Genomic DNA, 24,023 nt, shown 5'->3' with positions numbered 1-24,023 from the left:
GAAATCTAAAAGATTGGGCATACGTATATGTATAACTGATTCACTTTGCTGTACAGTAAAAACTAACACAACATTGTAAAGCAACTATACTCCAATAAAATTAATTTTTAAAAAAGCTTAAAAAAAAAGGAAGCAATCAGTGAAGAAAACAGTACAGTTTCTAATCCTCATTTAAAACAGCACTGTTCGGGCTTCCCTGGTGGCGCAGTGGTTGAGAGTCCGCCTGCCGATGCAGGGGACATGGGTTCGTGCCCCGGTCCGGGAAGATCCCACATGCCGCAGAGCGGCTGGGCCCGTGAGCCATGGCTGCTGAGCCTGCACGTCCAGAGCCTGTGCTCCACAACGGGAGAAGCCACAACAGTGAGAGGCCCACGTACTGCAAAAAAAAAAAAAAAACAAAAAAACAGCACTGTTCTTATATAAATACTTCATCTATATCCAAATGGAAATGAAACAATTTTATATCCAGCATCATCACAAGAGCTACTTACTATATAATTACCCAAAATAACCTACAGAGTAGTTATTACCTCCATTTTACAGGAGGGAAAACTGAGTCAGCTTAAATAACTTGCACAAGGTCATATACAACCAAAATTTGCAATAAAGCTACTACATACATGTTCCATGATATCATAAAAAGATGAGTTCCAAGCAGTTTTAATTTTAAAGTAATTTAAGATTTTAAAAACATTTAAGAAAGTTTGTATTGTATATAAATGGCGAAGAATATAAACTGTTATATAGTTTAAAATAATCTAAAATCAACTTCTCTATACTTCAATAAAAGTTAATTAAAAAAACTAACAACATTGTGAATCAACTCTACTCCAATAAAAATTAATAAAAAATTAATTAATTAATTAATTAAAAGAGACTTCTAGAAAAATGGCAGAGGGTAAGAACATTTGTCTTGGGACTTCCCTGGAGGTCCAGCGGTTAAGACTCCACGCTCCCAATGCAGGGGGCCCAGCTTCAACCCCTGGTCAGGGAACTAGATCTCGCACACCACAACTAAGAGCCTACATCCCGCAACTAAAGAGCCTGCATGCAACAACAAAAATCCCGCATGACGCCACTAAGACCCAGCACAGCCAAATAAATAAATAAATATATTTTTTTAGAAAAAGAACATTTGTCTTATTTATATGAGCCCTCTATCAACTTAGAGCTATCACATATTTTTAATTTGATTTATTTAACACTGGTTTAAAAATAAATTAATTTTTAAAAAGAAGATAGCCAGAAAGTACAAAAAGGTGTACAGTGAAATGTTATTCTCCTGATGTTGTTGGCCCATCTGCCTATTTCCCATCTGCCCCATTTATACCCCTGCATGGACAGTCAAAGTACTTTGTTTCTACTGTATCTGCCCCAGATTTCTTTTAAGCACATACAAGTAATACAAAACACTCTCGTTTTCCCATTTTTAAAAAAGCTGAGGGGCTTCCCTGGTGGCGCAGTGGTTGAGAGTCCGCCTGCCGATGCAGGGGACACGGGTTCGTGCCCCGGTCCGGGAAGATCCCACATGCCGTGGAGCGGCTGCGCCTGTGAGTCATGGCCACTGAGCCTGTGCTCCGCAACGGGAGAGGCCACAACAGTGAGAGGCCCGCGTACCGCAAAAAATAAATAAATAAATAAAAGAAAGAAAGCAAGCTGTGAATTTCTGAGTATGAAATTTGTAATCTGCCATATCACTTGTTTGAAAGAGCTTTCCAGTTGATTCTCTTGGGGCTTCTCTGTAAACAGTCAGATCATCTGTAAGTAATGATTACTTTACCTCTTCAGCCACTTTATATACTTCATTCTTTTCTCTGATTGCACTAGCTGATTTCTGCAGTACAATGTTAAATAATAGTGGTGAGTGGTAATAACAGACATTCTTTCTTATTATTCTTTAATCAGACTGTTCCTTTAATGATACTTAATGAAAAATATATCCATAGGTGCTGAAAGGGCATTTGATAAGATTCCATATGCATTCTTCATAAAATGTAATCTTACTAAATATTAATCATTTTCTCTTATTAAATATTTATAATGAGAATTTAATAAGACTGTATAATGAATGCATGTTAAACCTTATCAAATCTTCTAAAAGCATATTTTAGCATTTGCTTAAAAGGCATTAGTAGTCAAAATTAATAATAATTACTAATAAATACTTAAAATGTTTTCTTATTGATAGAACTTATTTGTAAGAGTACGGCCCCAGTTGCTCTTTAGATGGGCAACCCTTTGACAACTTTATTTTTCCTATGGTAACCTGACAGCTTAGACTTTTTACCTCTTCTGGAGGTAGTTTTTGGTAGTTTATATTTTCCCGGATAATCATCCATTTTGTTCAGGTTCTCAATTTATCTGCTCCCAGGCTGATATTATTCAGCCTTAGAAAGGAAGGGAATTCTGACACATGCTACAACATGAATGAACCGTGAGGACATTCTGCTAAGCAAACTAAGCCAGTCACAAAAAGACAAATACTGTAATTCTACTTACATGAAGTACTCAGAGTAGAGGCAAAATCACAGAGTCAGAATGTATACCGAATGGTGGTTGCCAGGGGCTGGGGGACAGGGGATGGAAATGGGGGGCTGCTGTTTAATGTGTATAGAGTTTCAGTTTTACAAGATGAAGAGTTACAGATATGATGAACTACATAGTAAAAATGGCTTAAAGTGGTAAGTTTTATGTTATGTGTATTTTACCCACAATAAAAAAAATTTCTTTAATGAATAGACAATAAAGTAGGGGATGAGCAAAAACAAAAACAAAAAACTTTACACGGAAAAGTAAGCAAAACAACCACACAAATTCTGGAAAATACAGAGTAAGGATTAGCCCCATCTAATTATTAAAACCAGTTATAAAGTTACAACAATTAAAATGTTATATACTGTAAATGCAAAAGCATATAGATGGATGGACCCAAAAAACAAGTGCAAGAATAGGTTTAAATCTACAAAGAAATTTAGTATATATCAAAGTTGACACTTCATATTAGTTAGGTATAAATGGTTTAGGTAGATTACTCAATAAATAGCAATAGGATAAAAGACAATTGAGTAATCATCTTAAAAAAATTAATTGGAGGGCTTCCCTGGTGGCACAGCAGTTAAGAATCCGCCTGCCAATGCAGGGGACGTGGGTTTGAGCCCTGATCCGGGAAGATCGCACATGCCGTGGAGCAACTAAGCCCGTGCGCCACAACTATTGAGCCTGCGCGCTAGAGCCCGCGAGCCACAACTACTGAGCCCACATGCTGCAACTACTGAAGTCCGCGCATCTAGAGCCTGTGCTCCACAACAAGAGAAGCCACCGCAATGAGAAGCCCACGCAGCTCAATGAAGAGTAGCCCCCACTCGCCGCAACTAGAGAAAGCCCCCCACACAGCAACAAAGACCCAACGCAGCCCAAAACAAATAAATAAAACAAAATAAATTTATATAAAAAAATTAATTGGAGCCATAATTTGTACCTTGTTTGAAACAAATTCCAGACGGATCAAAAAATCCAATGCAATTTTTTAGGTGTTAGAAGAAAACATGGGAGCTTGATTTTTTAATCTGTGTGGAAACCTCTTCTAAAATATGAACCCAAACCCAGGAGTCATCAAAGGAAGAAAACTGATATGACTACATTTTTTTATATTTAAAGAAAACACCACAATGCAAGTCATTAGAAAAATAAACTGGAAAGTAGTATTTGCAATTCACATTCCAAAAAAAGAGTTAATTTCTAACCTATGAAAGCTCCTATAAATAAACAGAACATAAATAGAGTCTAAAGAAAAATGGGTAAAAAATACATAACAGAAAACACAAATGGCTTTTAAACATAAAATATATTCAACCTCTCTCATAAGAGAAATACAAAATAAAGCTGTAATACACAAGATCAAAAATATTGACACTGGTATACTGTACCGAGAAAAAGGAGGGAAAACAGACTTTATCATACTTGCTGGTGGTAGAATAAATAGGTACAATCTTCATGCAGGGTAACTTCACCATATCTATGAAAATTATACATGTATATATCCCATGAGGTTTTTTTCTAGGGTCATGTGAAACCATAGATATAAAGGATACTCACTATGGTGTCACTTTTATAGCAAAAGTTAAGACAAACCCTGTTTACCAATATTAGACTAGTTAAACAAATCATGGCCTAAAACAAGAAATAAGGGAGCACATTGTGAACTAATAAAGAATGACCTCCAATGTAAACCTTTCAGTGAAAGGAAGCAAGTTAAAGAGAAGTACGTGAAGCATACTAGCATTTGTATAAAAAGACTACCTCCTAGGCAAGGAACTGGCTGGACATGTGGCAAAGAGTGGGAAGAACACATTTTTCTTTTCTTTGATCAATTTTAATGAAATAATAAGATGAGCTACTTACATCCTTTATACATTCTGTATTTTTCCTACAAACACAAAGTACCTATGTAACACATCAATTTAATTTTTAATTCTGTATTTTCCTTCATACAGAAACAGTACTTCTGGACTTCCCTGGTGGCGCAGTGGTTAAGAATCCACCTGCGAATGCAAGGGACACAGGTTCGATCCCTGGTCCGGGAAGATCCCACATGCTGTGGAGCAACTAAGCCCATGCGCCACAACTACTGAGCCTGCGCTCTAGAGCCTGCAAGCCACAACTACTGAGCCTGTGCACCACAACTACTAAAGCCCACGTGCCCTAGAGCCCACACGCCACAACTACTGAGCCCACGTGCCTCAACTACTGAAGCCCACATGCCTAGAGCCCGTGCTCTGCAACAAGAGAAGTCACCACAATGAGAAGCCCATGCACCGCAATGAACAGTAGCCCCTGCTCACCGCAACTACAGAAAAGCCCGTGGGCAGCAATGAAGACCCAATGTAGCCAAAAAAAAAAAAAGAGAGAGAGAGAGAAACGATACTGCTTTCAAAAAATAAGTAGAAATAATATCTGAAGTACAGAGTCAGGGTATGGTTTTTGTAACATTTTAGATAGAATCCTCGCTTAAGGAGCTTGAAAAACCAGAATTATTGTATTCTAATCAAATCCTATGTAAAGAAAAGCCTTTTTCTACAATAAGGTAGAGAACTAAACAAGACCAAATTCACCATATCTGACACAAAGTGCAATGTAGCGACATGTGGGATTCCAAGATAAAATTACAGGAACACAGGGTTTAAAAAGCCAGAAGATGGCACTATTACTTCATTAAAGTCTCACTGGTACCTACATCTAAGTCTCTCAAGGTCTTATTAAGAGACCTGTTTTTCCTTTTCTCTATGTCTCTGTCCTGTTGCCCTTCTGCATTCGTGCCTATATTTACCTATCCTTCTACTCTTCACCCAAGATATGAAACTGAAATAAACATTAGTGGAAAAGGAAGATAGAAGAAATTCCTGAATTTATAACAATACTATTTTAAGTGAATACAACATATTTAAAACGTATTATAAGGTTCCTTTTGCTTGAAAATCGTAGTTGATTTACAATTTTATATAAGTTTAGGTATACAATATAGCGATACACAATTTTTAAAGATTATACTCCATTTATAATTATTATAAAATATTGGCTATATTCCCTGTGATGTATAATATATCCTTGTAGCATATTTATTTTTATACACATTAGTTTGTACCTCTTAATCCTCTAACACTATTTTGCCCCTTCTCCCTTTCCTCTCCCCACTGGTAACCACTAGTTTGTTCTCTATATCTGAGTCTGGTTCATTTTTGTTATATTCACTACTTCATCTTTTAGATTCCACATATAAATAATGTCATACAGTATTTGTTTTTCTCTGTCTGACTTATTTCACTAAGCATAACACCCTCCAAGTCCATCCATGTTGTTGCAAATGGAAAATTTTTATTCTTTTTAACGACTGAGTAGTATTCCATTGACGTGTACCACATCTTCTTTACCTACTCATCTGTTGATGGACACTTAGACTGCTTCCATATCTTGGCTACTGTAAATAACGCTCCTAAGAACACTGGGGTTCGTGCATCTTTTTGAATTAGTGTTTTCCATTTTCTTCAGATACATACACATGAGTGGAATTGCTGGATCATATGGTAGTTCTATTTTTATTTTTTTGAGGAACCTCCATACTGCTTTCCACAGTGGCTTCACCAATTTACACTCACAGTGTACAAGGGTTCCCTTTGCTCCACATCCTGGCCGACATTTGTTATTCGTGGTCTTTGTGATGATAGCATTTCCGACAGGTGTGAGGTGGTATCTCATTGTGGTTTTGATTTGCACTTCTCTGATGATTAGCAATGCTGAACATCCTGTGATGTGCCTGGTGGCCATCTGTATGTCTTCTTTGGAAAAAATGTCTGTTTGGGTCTTCTGCCTATTTTTTGATTGGGTTGTTTGTTCTTAAGATTGACATGTATGAGCTGTTTATATATTTTGGGTATTAATCCCTTACCAGTCATATCATTTGCAAATATTTTCTCCCATACAGTAGGTTCTCTTTTTGTTTTGTTGATGGTTTCGTTTGCTGTGCAAAAGCTTCTAAGTTTAATTAGGTCCATTTGTTTATTTTTACTGTTGTTTCCTTTGCCTTAGGAGACAGATCCAAAAATATGTTACTACAATTTATGTCAAAGAATGTTCTGCCTATGTTTTCTTCTAGGATTTTTATGGTTTCCAGGCTTGCATTTAGGTCTTTAATCTATTTTGAGTTTATTTCTGTATATGGTGTGAAAAAATGTTCTAATATCTTTCTTTTACATGCAGTTGTCCATAAGGTTCTTTTGTTAAATATGAAAACACAGGTTTATATCCATTCTCTTTTGAAACTACACTAAAATGAAAACTAAAGGACTAAAAAAGGATAAAACCATCAAAAAAATATACATATTGGTACTACCCTGGTGGTCCAGCAGTTAAGACTCCACGCTCCCAATGCAAGGGGCCCGGGTTCCATCCCTGGTCAGGGAACTAGATCCCGCATGCCACAAGTAAGAGCCCGCATGCCACAACTAAGACCCAGCAGAGCCAAACAAATAAATAAATATTTTTTAAAAAACATATACATATGTAGCATGAAAGGAAACATCAGGGACATAAATACAGCTTATTGAAGCTAGATAGAGGGTAGCTGAACTTGGCTTGGTAAAACAGAACAAGCCAAACCCTATATGCACGTGAGGGCAGGTGAGGGCATGAAACCAATAAGCTGCAAACACAACAGAAAGGCTTAAGAATGGAGACATCTGGGTCGGGGCTGAAAATAGGAAAATTGGTTGAAAGGCTGTATAAGGAACAGGTTTCACCCAGAAGCCTTATCATGTAGCCAAGAAACTGCTTCTCCTGCACCCTAGCAAGAGACAAGTGATTAGTCTTAAGACACTGAACTAGACAGGATGTAGAAACCAGGTACACACAGGGGTTGTGTGTCACAGCATACCACAAAGAGATTAAATTAAGATTCACATGCTGAACAGTGGACCCCAGCCCTCTTCCCCAAATCAGCTTCCAGAACACAAGCCAATCAAGCAGGAGACTAGGAGATTCCTCCACAGGGAATCTGACCCAAGAGAAGAGACCCTCAATCACTCCATCACCCTGTATTAAGACTTGCAGTTAACAACTCCCCACGGACAGAGTTTTTACTGTCTCACTCTTTAAACAGATGGCCAAAGTTTACTGAACAAATGAGGAAAGTCTCTAACATGAAATAGAGACTGAATTAACAAAACAGAAGAAGGAAAAGAAAGGAAGGAAGGAAGAGGAAAGAAAGAAAAGAAGGGGAGAAAGAGAAAGAAAGCAAAGGAAGAGTGGGAAATCTACAAACTAAAACAAAAAGCTTTTTAAAATTAGAAAAAAATAAGAATCACAAATCTAGAATGTCCAACTAAAAGGGAATTTCAGAAAAAGAAAAGAGAAAAGAAAGAAAGAAATTATACCCCCAAAAGGACATATTTGTTTCTGGTAACACAGTGAACTAAAGGGTCTGTAAACTTCACCTTAACAAATATCTAGAAATGTTGGATAAATTAAAATACATATTCTCTCAAATGCTAAGCTCACAAGAAAGCAAAGTTTTCAGCTGCCATGGAGGAATCTGTCAACACAAATAACCAAAACTTTTAAGTTTTAATGGCCTTAAAGTGACAAGAGACGAGGCTTTGGGAATCACATGAAGTGAAGAGTTGGAATTAAGGCCCCCACTCCCTTTCTTTTTTTTTTTCCACCCCGTTTCAAACATTCTCAGCGAAAGGATGGACTAAGGGAGGAGAAGGAAATCAACCACCAGCAAAGACAAGAAAATGTCTCTATCTAGCTCTGGAAACTAGGGGAAAAAGAGGTCTCCTAAAAATCCTCGGATTCAGGTATCATAATGATCTCCAATTAAAAAAAAAATTCATCCAGACACAGCAAAACACTAAAAATAAAGAGATCTTAAGAACAAGCAGAGAATGACACCAAAGGCACAGGCAGCAGAAGACAAAACAGACAAACAGAACTTCATGAAAAATTTAAAATTCTGCGCATCAAAAGACACTATCCACAAAGTAACAAAGCAACCCACAGAACAGGAGAAAATATGTGCAAATCGTACATCCAACAAGGGATCAACATCCAGAATATGCAGAGAACTCTTAAAACTCAACAACCAAAAAAAGAAAAAAAAAAAAAAAGCCAAACAACCCGATTCCAAAATGGGCGAAGGACTTGAATAGACTTTCTTCCAAAGAATATGTACAAAAGGCCAACAAGTACATGAAAAGATACTCAACATCACTAATCATTAGAAAAAGGCAAAATAAAATCACAGTGAGGTTCTATCTCACACCCATTAGAATGGCTACTCTCAAAACAAGAAGCGTTGACAAGGATGTACAGAAGTCGAGACTTTTGTGCACTGCCAGGGGGGATATAAAATGGTACAGCTAGTGTGGAGTTTAAACAGTATGGAAGTCCTGAAAAAATTCAAACTAGAATTACCATGTGATCCAGAAATTCCACTTCTGGATATATACTCGAAAAAACTGAAAGCAGGGTCTCAAAGAGATATTTGTACACCCATGTTCACAGCAGCATTATTTACAACACCTAAAATTCGGAAGTAACCCAAGTATCCATAGAGAGATGAATGGATAAGTAAAGTATGCTACCTATACACATACAATGGAATATTATTCGACCTTAAAAAAGAAGAAAATAATGACACGTACTCTAACATGGATGAACTCTGAGGACACTATGCTTAGTGAAATAAGCCCATCACATAAAGACAAATACTGTATGATTCTATGATTTATATGACTACTTAGAGTAATCAAAATCATAGAGACAGAAAGTAGAATGGTGGCTGTCAGGGGCTGGAGAAGGGGAAAATGGGTGCAGAGTTTCAGATTTCAAGACGAAGAGTTCTGGAGATGGTGGTGACGATTGCACAACAATATGAATGTACTTAATGACACTGAACTGTATCCTTTAAAATGGTTAACACAGTAAACTTTATGTTATGTGTATTTTACTACAATTTTTTAAAACTGGGGAAAAGAACACAGAGAGAAAAACAGATTATCTACAAGCAAATGACAATTAGACTGCAGAAGACTTCTCAGCAGCAGTAAAAGCAAAAACACGGTGAAGTGATATCCTCAAGGTGTTAAGGGAAAATAATAGCAAACTAGAATTCTAAACTATTTTAGAATAGTTTTCACCTAAAAATAAGCGTGAAATAAAAGACACTTCCAGTGAGTTTACCTTCAACAGACATTCAATAAAGAGGCATCCAAAGGATATACTTCAGGAAAATGGAAAACTAAACTGAAAATGCAAAAGAAATTCAAGGAAGAGAAATAAAAAAGGTACGAGTATATATAAACATACATCATCTGTATGACAGTTATACTGAATAATTTTAGAAGATGAAGAAAGTGGGGGGAAGAACAGGAGGAAATATGCCTGGACAACAATAATGTAAGAAGGGAGGCATTTGATCAGAATTAAAGGGCCTTGTGCTGTTTAGAAAATACTGTGTTAAATTAAATATGCTCACTAACAACGTAACGGCAACCACTTACAGTATAAAGGAATTATCAAAAGCTGGTAGGATAGAAAGACAGAAGCAGCACAGAAAAAGCAATATAAATGGATGGTAGAAAGAAATGCAAATACATAAATAAACTCCTTAGTCAAAAAGACTGTCACATTGGGTTTAAAATAAACAATAAAATGGAAAACAAAATCCAACTGCTCTTTGCAGTATCTAACACATACCTCCACAGAAAGTAACAGAATGAAAAAAGACAATGTGACTCTATAAACACACAAATGGTCTTCACAGTAAGAGCATTATAGAGGATAAAGAGGATGTAACGATTAAAGGTTCTTTTCAGCAGGAAGACACAAATATTCTAAATTTGAATGTATTTTATAACAGTTCACAAATGTATAAAGAGAAAAAAGACAAATTTACAAGGAGAAACTGAGAAATCTACAACTATAAAAGAGATTTTAACATACACCTCTCAGTAATGATGAGTCGAACAGACAAAATAAGAAAGTCAGTAAGGGTATACACAAAATTTCATCAACACAATTAGTAAGTGTGGTCTAAGAGACATATGTACCGACCTGCCCCCAAAATGGGAGAATACACATTGTTTTCCAAAGAATTCTCTTCAAAACAATGCCTCATTTGATGAGCTGAGTATAACCCTTACACCAAAGCCAGATAATAGGAACAATATGTTAAACTACAGTCGAGTTTAACTTACGTACAGCAACAAAATCAATACAGAAAAACACAAAAATCAGTAAACACTAGGAGGATTACAAGGGTAAAGAAAGTCCAATAGTAGGAAAGATTAAATAATAATAAATTACAAGAAATGTATAAAAACTTGTATGAGGGAATTGAAAACATATGTCTACACAAAAGCCTGCGCACAAATGTTCATAGCAACATTATTATAATAGCCAAAAAGCGTAAACAAACTCAGTGTCTACCAACTGATGAATGGATAAATAAAAAGGACTATATCTATACAACGGAATGCATATTATTTGGCAATAAAAAGGAGATGAAGTATTGTTACGTTACACTATGTATAAATCTAGAAAATATTACACTAAGTGAAAGAAGGCAGTCACAAAATGCCACATGTTGTATGATTTAATTTAAATATGATTTAGATATTATACATGAATAGTTCATTTATATGAACTATTCAGAGGAGGCAAATCCAAAGAAACATAAAGTAAATTAGTAGTTGCCCAGGGCTGGAGGGAGAAGGGAATGAGGAGTGACTGCTAAAGGGCACAGGTTTCTCTTCGGGTTACTGGGAATGTTCTGGAATTAGGTGGTGGTGATGGCTGCACATCTCTGTGAATATATCAAAAACCACCAAATCATATACTTTAAAAGGTGAATTTTATGATAATTATAATGCAATAAAGCTTTTTTAAAAAAAAAAACAAGGAAATTTTTCAATACTAAAGAAGATTTGAACAACAGAAAGACATACCCTGTTCTTGGATAAGACAATTGAACATTATAAGGATATAAATTCTCCCTAAGTTAATTTATAAATTCAATGTAATCCCAATAAAAATACTAACAACCCATTTTATAGAGTTAGACAAGTTGATATTAAAGTTGACATAGAGGGACTTCCCTGGTGGCGCAGTGGATAAGAATCCACCTGCCAATGCAGGGGACACAGGTTTGAGCCCTGGTCCGGGAAGATCCCACATGCCATGGAGCAACTAAGCCCGTGCACCACAACTATTGAGCCTGTGTGCCACAACTACTGAAGCCCACGCGCCTAGAACCCATGCTCCGCAACAAGAGAAGCCACCGCAATGAGAAGCCCGCGCACCGCAACAAAGAGTAGCCCCCGCTAGCCACAACTAGAGAAAACCCACGCGCAGCAACGAAGACCCAACGCAGCCAAATAAATAAATAAATAATTTTTAAAAAATTTTTAAAAATAAAGTTGACATAGAAAACAAACATGCAAGAATAACTAGGAAAGTACTGGAAAAGAAAAACTATGAATGGAAAATAACCTTACCAGATATTAAAATATGCTATACAGCCTCTATAATTAAAACATTGTGGTACAGATGCACGAATAGGCCAATAGACCAGTGGACAGAATAGAAAGTACAGAATTAGACCTAAATACAAATGGAAATTTAGTATATGACAAAGTTGGCATCCCCAATCATTGGGTAAAGATGGACTCTTTTCAGATTTTTTAAAAATTGTGGTAAAATACACGTAACATAAAGTTTACTATCTTAACCATTTTTCAGTTTAGAGTTCAGCAGCATCAAGTACATTGACACTGCAGTATAACCAACCTCCAGATCTCTCTTCATCGTGAAAGACTGCAACTACATAATCATTAAATAATAGCTCCACATTCACCCCTCCCCCTAGCCCTTGACAACCACCATTCTGCTTTGTCTCTCTGAGTTTGACTGCTCTAAGTACTTCATATAAATGGAATCATACAGTATTTGTCTTTTTGTCACTGGCTTATTTCACTTAACAAGTTCCCAGGGTTCATCCATGTTATAGCATGTGTAAGAATTTTCTTCCTTTTTAAGGTTAAACAATATTCCACTGTATGTATATACTACATTTTGCTAATCCATTCCTCTATTGATGGACACGTGGGTTGCTTCTATCTTCTATAAACATGGGTGTAAACATGAGTGTACAAATATCTCTTTGAGGCTCTGCTTTCAATTCTTTTGAGTATTATATCCAGAAGTGGAATTGCTGGATCACATAGTAATTCTACTTTGAATTTTTTGAGGAACGTCTATACTGTTTTCAACACTGGCTGTACCATTTTATAAATTTTACCACCAACAGGGTAAGGGTTTCAATTTCTCCACCAACCAAGGTTCCAAACCTCACCAACACTTGTTATTTTGTTTTATTGGTTTTTTTTTTTATAGGCGTCATCCTAATAGGTATGAGGTGGTATCTCACTGCGTTGTTTTTTTTGTTTGTTTGTTTTAGGGGGTACGCAGGTCTCTCACCGTTGTGGCCTCTCCCGTTGCGGAGCACAGGCTCCGGACGCACAGGCTCAGCGGCCATGGCTCACGGGCCCAGCCGCTCCACGGCATGTGGGATCTTCCCGGACCGGGGCACGAACCCGTGTCCCCTGCATCGGCAGGCGGACTCTCAACCACTGCACCACCAGGGAAGCCCCTCACTGCGGGTTTTTCTTTTTTTTTTTGCGGTACGCGGGCCTCTCACTGTTGTGGCCTCTCCTGTTGCGGAGCACACGCTCCGGACGCGCAGGCTCAGTGGCCATGGCTCACGGGCCCAGCCGCTCCGCCGCACGTGGGATCCTCCCGGACCGGGGCACGAACCCGTGTCCCCTGCATCGGCAGGCGGACTCTCAACCACTGCACCACCAGGGAAGCCCCTCACTGCGGGTTTTTCTTTTTTTTTTTGCGGTACGCGGGCCTCTCACTGTTGTGGCCTCTCCTGTTGCGGAGCACACGCTCCGGACGCGCAGGCTCAGTGGCCATGGCTCACGGGCCCAGCCGCTCCGCCGCACGTGGGATCCTCCCGGACCGGGGCACGAACCCGTGTCCCCTGCATTGGCAGGCGGACTCTCAACCACTGCGCCACCAGGGAAGCCCAACTTTTTTTTTAACATAAGTATAGGTGATTTACAAGATTGTGCTAATATCTGCTGTACAGCCAAATACGGAAGAAAAGGCCTAAACATTTCAGTGACGTAATATAGTGGAGTGGCTAGCACTACAGTCAGACAGATTCATGTTTGAGCCCCAGCTCTGCCACCACTCTCTTTCTAATCCCAGTAAAACAATTTATGTCCTCACCTATAAAATGAAAAACAATTAAACCTATCTCACACACTGCTGGGCAGGACTACATGAGGTCCTCAGCACATTGTCAGTGTTCGCAAAGTAAGCCATTAAAATTCATAATGAATACAAAGCTTTCAGATTTTGGATCTTTATTTTCTCAATCAATCCTAGAAAATATGTTGTGGTCTTTTACATTTTGTAGGTTATGAAAGAACAGCCTTGTAAACAGGATTTCATTTTTTTCAATGAGCTGCTTATATTAGAATCTCTTATTTTCTTTACTTACTATGGTCTTTCTCATTTCACTTGAAATTACTTTCTTTTATTGGGAAGAAGGGTTTTGTAGGTAGTGACCCCTTTCTAAAAAGTCTTTTCCTTAGCATTAGTTTCACATGCTTTTGCTTAGTATTTCAGTTTCTTCAAATTTATTCCTATTTTATGTCGCTTATGTCAAGAGAAGAAATTCAATTGTCTTGAACATTTCCCCCAGTGTGTAACTTCAATTAGCCTATGAAATTAATAACTCGGAACAGATCTTAGAGCTGTAGTATCTAATAGTCCAGATTATCCCAAGAATACTGATGGATCTGATATAATAACAATAAAAGAAAATAATTTGACTTGGGAAGAAGGAATATTTTAAGTTCCTTCAGAAAGAGCTCATTTATAAGAAATATTTAGCTGCTTTTACACTGTAATTAACTAGTTTACTAATTAATTAAGTTAGCAAGTATTTGCTCAAATGTTAAGGTCAATGGAAGAAGTTACGGCGTTTTTCACAAAGATTTTCAGTGTATGTTTCTCAGAATGTCTCCACAGGTAATATATTCTGTTACCTTTGAACACTGATGTGTTCAACTTAAAAATACATAATCATGGGGCTTTCCTGGTGGCGCAGTGGTTAAGAATCTGCCTGCCAATGCAGGGGACATGGGTTCGAGCCCAGGAAGATCCCACATGCCGCGGAGCAACTAAGCCCGTGCACCACAACTACTGAGCCTGTGCTCTAGAGCCCACGAGCTACAACTACTGAAGTCTGCGCACCTAGAGCCCGTGCTCCACAACAAGAGAAGCCACCGCAGTAAGCAGCCCGTGCACCGCAATGCAGGGGACACGGGTTCGAGCCCTGGTCCGGGAGGATCCCACATGCCGCGGAGCAACTAAGCCTGTGTGCCACAACTACTGAGCCCGTGCGCCACAACTACTGAAGCCCGCGCGCCTAGAGCCTGTGCTCCTCAACAAGAGAAGCCACTGCAATGAGAAGCATGTACAGAAGTTGTTAAGAGAGGAAATCCTAAGAGCTGTCATCACAAGGAGAACAATATTTTTCTGGTTCTTTAGTTTTGTATCTGTATGAGATGATGGATATTCACTAGGCTTATTGTGATAATCCCTTCACGATGTATGTAGACAAATCATCATGCTGTCCACCGAAACTTCTGCAGTGCTTTTGACAGCTATATCTCAATAAAACTGGAAGAAAAAGAACATATGCAACTAACAAATAGCAGTCAATAAAATCATTTCTAGGCTAAAGAAAGTTTGGAAAAACTGTTAGATAAATGATTCTGCACTAATTGATACATTTTAAGCTACAAAGTCTTTACAAGTAGGAACATTTTGTGAGCATAGTGATTATGTATTTTTTTTTTTAATTTATTTATTTTTGCCTGCGTTGGGTCTTTGTTGCTGCGCGTGGGCTCTCTCTAGTTGTGGTGAGCAGGGGCTACTCTTCGTTGTGGTGCGCAGGCTTCTCACTGCGGTGGCTTCTCTTGTTGCGGAGCACGGGCTCTAGGTGCGCAGGCTTCAGTAGTTGTGGCACACGGGCTCAGGAGTTGTGGCACACGGGCTCAGGAGTTGTGGCTCGCTGGCTCTAGAGAGCAGGCTTCAGTAGCTGTGGCACACGGGCTTAGCTGCTCAGTGGCATGTGGGATCTTCCCAGCCCAGGGATCGAACCCATGTCCCCTGCATTGGCAGGCGGACTCTTAACCACTGTGCCACCAGGGAAGTCCCAGAACGGAGTCTTAACCACTGGATCGCCAGGCAGGTCCCACAAACTCATTCTTTAACAACAACATACTTGGTTCTTTTCAAAATAAAACGGAATCTGTTACATAAACTTATTATGCTTTTGAGTATTAAAGAAAAAAAAAAGAAAGATTTCTCTTTTCTAAATACTTTCCCCTATTCTATCCTTCCCTGCACTTAGAATTCTTCAAGGGCTGAGGCTATGTCATGCTCTTCTGTCAGTTCAGTGGCTCACACAGTGCCTGTAAGATAGTAAGCGCTCCATATCTGTCAGCTGAGTGACTCACACACAGACCAGCTGCTGAGGAATCACCATTGCTCCATGCCTACTATCTGGCTGATGGTTCATATCATCTCTAAGAATAAGTAAGGTCAAAAATAAAGAGGGCGGGGGAGGCTTGAATTTAAAAGGCTAGTAAACAGAATAAGGGAGTTGGAAAGTAGTCAAAAATTAAAATCTAATTAGATCATTAAACATTTTTCCAGTGGGGAAGAAAATACTTTAAAGAAATACATGCATTTTAAAAACAGGGACTTCCCTGGTGGCGCAGTGGTTAAGAATCCGCCTGCCGATCCAGGGGACTCGGGTTCGAGCCCTGGTCCGGGAAGATCCCGCATGCGGAGCAACTAAGCCCGTGCGCCACAACTACTGAGCCTGTGTTCTAGAGCCCGCGAGCCACAACTACTGAGCCCACGTGCCACAACAACTGAAGCCCGCGTGCCTAGAGCCCGTGCTCCACGACAAGAGGAACCACCGCAATGAGAAGCCCGCGCACTGCAACGAAAAGTGACCCCCCCACTCGCCACAACTAGAGAAAGCCCACACACAGCAACAAAGACCCACGCAGCCAAAAGCTAATTAATTAATTTAAGGAAAAAACATGAAGGACTTCTCTAGTGGTCCAGTGGTTAAGACTCCACTTTTCCACTGCAGAGGGCATGGGTCTGGGAGCTAAGATCCTGCATGCTGAGCAGTCCAGCAAAAAAACAAAACAAAACAAAAAAGATGATTCTGGCTGCAATGCTTAAGGACTGGAGACAGAAAAAGATCAAAGAAGGAAGGTCAAAAGGAAGCTATTATTGTAGAGAAAAGGAATGGAGGCCCAGACTATGGTAACAACAGTAGGAATGGCAAGAAACGGACATGGATTACCTTTTTGCTTCAGGTATCTCTGTCAAGAAAAGTTCTCTTCAGATTGGATGGGGTTAAACGAGCATCGGTATCTTGCACAAAATGTGCACTTAATAAATTTAATCAATGAATTAATGGAAACCAAAGCTCAATATAGATGAGAAGATTCTAAAGAGAGTTCCTAACTGCTCTAAGGAAACCTTCAACAAGGTATGTCACTCCCGATGAAATGTCCATGCAGCTGCTAGGGAAAGGGGATCCTGCCAACTACTGATCACCAAAGTTAAATGTAACTCTAGACAAGATTTTAGAGTCATTACTGAGAGAAGTCTATGAACACAGAAAAGCAATAACCAACCTATGCTCCTGGAAATCAGTGTAGTTTCATTAAGGATGAGTAATGACAGATTAATGCTCTTTTTTTTTTGACAGCTATTAAACAGATAGGATTTTTTTTAATGAAGTATATATAAAGTGACCTGGGTTTTAGGAAGGCAATTGTTAAAGTTCCTTATATTTTCCTTGTGAAAACCTAAAACTATTTGAGGTAGATAATGATAAATTAGCTGGATTTCTAATTAGCTGAACAACTTGAATCAAAGAATTAACGGGTTTTTAAAAATCAACATTATGAGGTCTCTAGCAGGGTAAGAGCTCTGCTCCTAGGCCCATCTAGTCAACATTTTAATAATATTTCCATGAAGGCTATGTCAGCATTATCAAAATTACAGTTTATCAAATCTATGGATAAACAAATAAACTTTTTTATTGAATGACCAAATCAAGACTTTTTCTTTTTTTAGAGTCAACATACTGGAACCAATCTGACAAGATAAAATTTAATCGGGATAAATATGAAGTCCTACCAAAAAATATTCTATTAAAGAACTGGGAGAGCATGGACAAAACAACTCAAGAATGTTAGGTGACTACAAAATCAATAATGGGTAATGCACATAGCACTTAAATGCCAGGGACTGTTCTAAATGCTTTACATATATGCATTCATTTATTCCTTAGAAGAACCCTATCAGATAGGTACTATGATAAACCCCATTTTACAGATGAGAAAACTGAGGCCCCAAAATGTTTACATAATTTACTCAAGGTCACCCAGCTGATAAACTGTAGAACCAGGATTTAAACCCAGGCAGGCTAGCCCCAGAGTTCGCCTTCTTGACAGGACATTATTGTAAATTAACAGTGCCACATGATTGCCAAAGAAGCAAGTCTACCCTTAATCTTAAATCAGAGAGGTAACTTACGGTCTTCTCTACTGGTTAATATCTAATTATGGGTACTACACTTTTAAGAAGAATATATGGATGAACTGACACAAACCCACAAATGAGCCATAAGTAATTTGAGGAGGTGCAAATCAAAACAACAAAATCGTTAGAGGAGGTTAAAGACTGAGAATATTTTGTCTAGAAAAGAAACGAATCAGGAGAGTATAGGAAGTATCTTCAAATATTTGAAAACCCACTACAGAGGGGACAGAACTAAAACCAGTGAAGATATAACTTCTAGTTCAGTAAAAGAAATAATTTTATAAAAATTAGAGTTGTCCAAATATCTTTGCCTCAGAAACTATGAATCCTCTCTCCAGAAAAATATACAAATGCACATAAAATTTCCAAGGGTTCACAAATCTACTTTTAATGTATTCATGCCCCATCCTTAGAATCATTTATCCCAAATTAAAACAGAAAAGATTCAAGTATGAAGAGGCAAATATATTTAATAATCTTTAAAACTGATTACAGCTTAAAACTTTATGATCTAAAAAGAACTGAACTTCATGCTTTCTAGTTTCCTCTAAGACACATTAAGATACATGTTACAATAAGAGCTTAAAATATGATGACAGGTTCAGGAAAAAAGTGAAATCAAGTTTGCCAAGCGACAACGTAAACTGACTATAAGTAAGTTCTGACTGTAAGAAATAATGCCTTACTATTTCATCTTTAAAAGAAACATACCTAATTTTAAAGATTAAAAGATGAGGTGCTAATATACTACTAAATAACTAATATTTAATGCCCAAATTAGAAAGTTTCCCCCTCTGCCTTTAAGACTTCATCTTAAACTCTCCCTTCTCATCTTTTAGTCCCGATTAATTGTTAAGATTGACAAACTAAGAAACAAGGGACTAGAAGTCAGAATACTAGGTTCTACTTCACTATTTTTGTCATGAATTTAATTTTGGCTTAGTCTGTTTCCTCACCACATTCTACGAACTTTCATATACCTAAATAGCCTTTAAAAATGGTGAAGTCCATATTAACAAATTGAAGGAGAAAAACCATATGATCATCTCAATTGATGCAGAGAAAGCTTTGGACAAAATTCAACACCCATTTATGATAAAAACCCTGCAGAAAGTAGGCATAGAGGGAACTTTCCTCAACATAATAAAGGCCATATATGACAAACCCACAGCCGACATCATTCTCAATGGTGAAAAACTGAAACCATTTCCACTAAGATCAGGAACAAGACAAGGTTGCCCATTCTCACCGCTATTATTCAACATAGTTTGGAAGTTTTTGCCATAGCAATCTGAGAAGAAAAGGAAATAAAAGGAATCCAAATTGGAAAAGAAGTAAAGCTGTCACTGTTTGCAGATGACATGATACTATACATAGAGAATCCTAAAGATGCCACCAGAAAACTACTAGAGCTAATCAATGAATTTGGTAAAGTAGCAGGATACAAAATTAATGCACAGAAATCTCCGGCATTCCTATACACTAATGATGAAAAATCTGAAAGTGAAATTAAGAAAACACTCCCATTTACCACTGCAACAAAAAGAATAAAATATCTAGGAATAAACCTACCTAAGGAGACAAAAGACCTGTATGCAGAAAATTGTAAGACACTGATGAAAGAAATTAAAGATGATACAAATCGATGGAGAGATATACCATGTTCTTGGATTGGAAGAATCAACATTGTGAAAATGACTCTACTACCCAAAGCAATCTACAGATTCAATGCAATCCCTATCAAACTACCACTGGCATTTTTCACAGAACTAGAACAAAAACTTTCACAATTTATATGGAAACACAAAAGACCCCGAATAGCCAAAGCAATCTTGAGAACGAAAAATGGAGTTGGAGGAATCAGGCTCCCTGACTTCAGACTATACTACAAAGCTACAGTAATCAAGACAGTATGGTACTAGCACAAAAAAGTTGGGATCTCGCCAACGTGGCTCCCCAGCCGCCTCCGGGGCAGGCTACATAGATCAACGGAACAGGATAGAAAGCCCAGAGATAAACCCACACACATATGGACACCTTATCTTTGATAAAGGAGGCAAGGATATACAATGGAGAAAAGACAGCCTCTTCAATAAGTGGTGCTGGGAAAACTGGACAGGTACATGTAAAAGTATGAAATTAGAACACTCCCTAACACCATACACAAAAATAAACTCAAAATGGATTAAAGACCTAAATGTAAGGCCAGACACTATCAAACTCTTAGAGGAAAACATAGGCAGAACACTCTATGACATAAACCACAGCAAGATCCTTTTTGACCCACCTCCTAGAGAAATGGAAATAAAACCAAAAATAAACAAATGGGATCTAATGAAACTTAAAAGCTTTTGCACAGCAAAGGAAACCATAAACAAGACCAAAAGACAACCCTCAGAATGGGAGAAAATATTTGCAAACGAAGCAACTGACAAAGGATTAATCTCCAAAATTTACAAGCAGCTCATGCAGCTCAATAACAAAAAAACGAACAACCCAATCCAAAAATGGGCAGAAGACCTAAATAGACATTTCTCCAAAGAAGATATACAGATTGCCAACAAACACACGAAAGAATGCTCAACATCATTAATCATTAGAGAAGTACAAATCAAAACTACAATGAGAAATCATCTCACACCAGTCAGAATGGCCATCATCAAAAAATCTAGAAACAATAAATGCTGGAGAGGGTGTGGAGAAAAGGGAACACTCTTGCACTGTTGGTGGGAATGTAAATTGATACAGCCACTATGGAGAACAGTATGGAGGTTCCTTATAAAACTAAAAATAGAACTACCATACAACCCAGCAATCCCACTACTGGGCATATACCCTGAGAAAACCAAAATTCAAAAAGAGTCATGTACCAAAATGTTCACTGCAGCTCTATTTACAATAGCCAGGACATGGAAGCAACCTAAGTGTCCATCATCAGATGAATGGATAAAGAAGATGTGGCACATATATACAATGGAATATTACTCAGCCATAAAAAGAAACAAAACTGAGTTATTTGTAGTGTGGTGGATGGACCTAGAGTCTGTCATACAGAGTAAAGTCAGAATGTGAAAAAGAAATACCGTATGCTAACACATATATATGGAATCCAAGAAAAAAAAAAAGATCATAAAGAACCTAGGGGCAAGACAGGAATAAAGACACAGACCTACTCGAGAATGGACTTGAGGATATGGGGAGAGGGAAGGGTAAGCTGTGACAAAGTGAAAGAGTGGCATGGACATATATACACGTAACAGATACGTAAAACAGATAGCTAGCGGGAAGCAGCCACATAGCACGGGGAGATCAGCTCTTTGTGACCACCTAGAGGGGTGAGAGGGAGGGAGACACAAGAGGGAAGAGATATGGGAACATATGTATATGTATAACTGATTCACTTTGTTATAAAGCAGAAGCTAACACACCATTGTAAAGCAATTATACTCCAATAAAGATGTTAAAAATAAATAAATAAAAATGGTGAAGTGCAATGTAAATATACGACTCATGCATTATGCATAAAACATAAAATATCAATAACAAGAAAACAAAGCCTGTCTTTCTACAATGCTAAAAAAAAAAAGCAAATGTATATTCACATTTCAATTCCTAATTACAAAAAGCAATCTTTGAATCCTTCAGGTTGTTTTAATGTATAATTTCCATCCACAAATGCTTTCCACATTAAGGATAAACATATCTGTGCACCCAATTTCAAGTTGTATTGAGGGGACATAGCTCACAGTTAAGAATTTGGGGTACAAGGGAAAAACCTGAAGGTGCCAGTCGGAAGACACATTTCCAAGAGTTGGGGGGAAAAGTACATGATCACAAAATGGTAACTTGAAGTATTAAACGCTTGAAACTTCTGTTTTCCCTCTTAATTAAACAACTAGACATAAAGAGAACTCCAAAATAAGAGTTTAATGAGTCTCGGGCCTTTATTAAATATAAGCACCACATTGCTGAAACTGCAACTGTACTGCCAGAACAGGGCTACAGACACCATGTCTGCCATGAGACTAGACTCTAGTTCCAGGCACAAGATGTTCTAATAAATAACAAATGCATCAAGAGCCAGCACAGAAGTGTGACAGAATCCGGGGTCTCGGCATTTGATTTTTCTCCGGGTGCTACTTGAGAATGGACACTGCCATTAAAGATTTATTACAGTAACAGGATAGTGATAAAGCTTTAGCTAAATTATAGGCCAACCAATGAAATGGAAAAGCAACATGCAATATCAGATCAACTAAATTATTTTCTGTATAATTTTGTACAGAGGTAGGGTCATGATTACACCGTACAGAGGACAGATGAATAACCTCGACTATACCTATTAGGTGAAGATGATTTCAAGCCATTAAGAGAAAAGAAAAGTGGCCCAGAAAAAAATTAGGCTATAGAAATCAAATGAAAAAACACAACACTAAGATTTGGGGGAGAATGGGGAAGGAAGGGAATGAGCTACTGACTTACTAAAAAGAGAGCAAAGAAGTGGGACAGGGAGTCTGAGCCCTCAGAGCCAGAATGAGGAAAAGTATTCAAAGCCTCAAAGGGAGCTTCAGCAGTGAATACGGAAAGGGATGAGCCTGTTAACCATTTCAACGGAAAAAGAGAAACAATACGGGGAAGTTTTCTAAACCATCATTCACGGGGGTCAGTTAAATGCCTAACTCAAGCAGGGCAGGGCAATTAATAGGAGGTGAGCTTTGTTCCAAATGGTGACACCGATTAGTCCATTTCCTCCTGGCAACACCCTCAATAGGTGGATACTATTTTACAGATGAAGAAACTGAGACCACACAACGCCAGGTAACAGAGACTGGTACCAGAGACGGAGCACTCATCCCCTTAGTTGCACTGTCTCCCTGCAAGAGCCTATAAAAATCTTTACCCTTTTCTGTGAAGAGAGACCTTGGCTTTCCGGAATTTCTCAAAGGAGTCTGGGCCCCAAAAGTGACCCTCTACTTGTGAGAAAAGTTCCCGTATAGAGGCTACGAGGCTCTTCCAAGCGCACGAGGCTTTAGAACTCTGAAATACACCTGGTAGAGATGGAAAACCAGACACAGAAGCCATGCTTCTCCGCTGAAGATACCGAGAAAGTAGAAAGCAGCCCTTCCTCTCTTCCACGAGGCGTGACTCAGGGACGGTGCCTCCCCCAATTTGCTCTGTGTGTCTGTGTGTGGCTGGGGGGCGGGGGGGGGACCGGGGGGGAGGGGCGGTCTCCGGTTTCCGACTCTCTTCCCCAGACATTCAAGGGTTACTCGGCCAGGCCTGGAAGAATGCGTAGGAATAAACAGATGGGACTCGGGGTGACAAGGGGACCCGGAGGCGCAGGGAGGGGAACTGCCCAGGAACACGCCGGGCCGGGTCCAGAGGCCCTCGGCACGGAGCCCGCGCCCGCACCCTGAACCTTACCGCCGCTTGGCTGCAGAAAACGAGGCGACCGCCCAGGGCTGTTCTTCGAGCCTGGGGCACGTCTTAAGGCGCCGCCGCTCCAGTGACGCCCGCGGCTGGCGGCGGCCGGGTCCCGGCCGACTCGCACGCCGGGCAGGCTGGCGATCCGCGGCCTGCCCAGTCGAGGCCCTGGAGTTCGAGGCCCCGGGACGCCGACCGCGCGCGCGCCCCTGAGCCTGCCCAAAGAGGAAGGGTCAGGGCGCGCCCGCGTACCGAGCAGCGGCGGCGGCTGCAGCCGAGTCCGCTGGCAGCTTCGTCCGCCCTCGCCCGGCCAAGCCACTGCCCCGCTTCCC

The 24,023-nt window shown here is 39.2% G+C and overlaps 1 protein-coding gene across 4 annotated transcripts in view; it reads right to left on the bottom strand.

Moving 5' to 3' along the window:
* The window catches only part of TFDP2 (transcription factor Dp-2), a 162,899-nt gene extending 138,876 nt beyond the window's left edge, over positions 1 to 24,023 (bottom strand). For 3 of the 4 annotated variants that reach the window (XM_030873314.2, XM_030873315.2, XM_030873316.2), the window contains exon 1: positions 23,692 to 23,825. The gene's annotated coding sequence lies outside the window, so the exon portion shown is untranslated. Of the gene's footprint in view, positions 1 to 23,691 lie in introns of all 4 variants that reach the window. The other variant, XM_060298528.2, reaches the window with a different exon arrangement.

The sequence above is a fragment of the Globicephala melas genome, chromosome 4, assembly GCF_963455315.2.
Source record: "Globicephala melas chromosome 4, mGloMel1.2, whole genome shotgun sequence".
NCBI lineage: Eukaryota > Metazoa > Chordata > Mammalia > Artiodactyla > Delphinidae > Globicephala > Globicephala melas.
This window is presented reverse-complemented; position numbering and strand designations above follow the sequence as displayed.